This window comes from Seriola lalandi, unplaced genomic scaffold, assembly GCF_002814215.2.
Source record: "Seriola lalandi dorsalis isolate HSWRI2012SDOR001 ecotype SW California unplaced genomic scaffold, Sedor1 jcf7180002054411, whole genome shotgun sequence".
NCBI classification, from domain to species: Eukaryota; Metazoa; Chordata; class Actinopteri; order Carangiformes; family Carangidae; genus Seriola; species Seriola lalandi.
Genome location: NW_019524964.1, coordinates 123,944 through 124,803, shown reverse-complemented (window position 1 = coordinate 124,803; position 860 = coordinate 123,944).

Below are 860 nucleotides of genomic sequence, written 5' to 3'. Positions count from 1 at the left end.
TCGTGCTTCACAACCTCGAAAAGAATGGTGAGTATAGGATTATGTTAATTGTTTTTATTTAACAGTTTTGAAACATCTGTGGTCTCATCGCATGCAGTAGCCCACATTGGTGTTAGCTAAGCTTTGAGAAGTTACTGAATTAGCTAATGCTAATGCTAAGATTTTGTAACGGTCAGAATACTAAGCTAGGTTTGATAACGGTCAGAGTACTAAGCTAGGTTTGATAACGGTCAGAGTACTGAACTAGGTTTTATAACGGTCAGAGTACTGAACTAGGTTTTATAATCCTCAGAGTGGTAAGATTTCTGGCGAAAGGTTTTAGGTAGAGGAATCAGAAAAACATTATGGGATTAAGTGTATTTTAATTGGATTTATGGTGTTTGCTGATTAATGGAAAGTCACCCTTTAAATTCAGTTTGGATATGCAGGCTGTACATTAACAATGGACAACATGTGGGGACAAAATACCAAGGTGTAATAAAATAAATAAATAAAACAGCTGAATAAAGTTGACTAAAGACATCACAAATAATAAATTCACTTACAGTTTTAGAGCCTTATTTTAAATTAGAAAAGATTTAATGGTCTCTAAGTACACTCACAAAAGCGGTTTTCCTTGATAAATATACATCTATGATTATGAAACCTACCTAAGATAATTATGCAGTTATATTGATGACATATGCTTGTTTTTTTCTCTTTTTGTTGTAATGCAAAATTAGTTATTAATTTAGCTAAAAGGTCTGATTATTGTGAACTTGCAAAATGTTACAAATGGCCTTTGTTTTGCTCCAGCGTGAGTGTATCTCAATCCACGTGGGTCAGGCTGGTGTCCAGATTGGCAATGCCTGCTGGGAGCT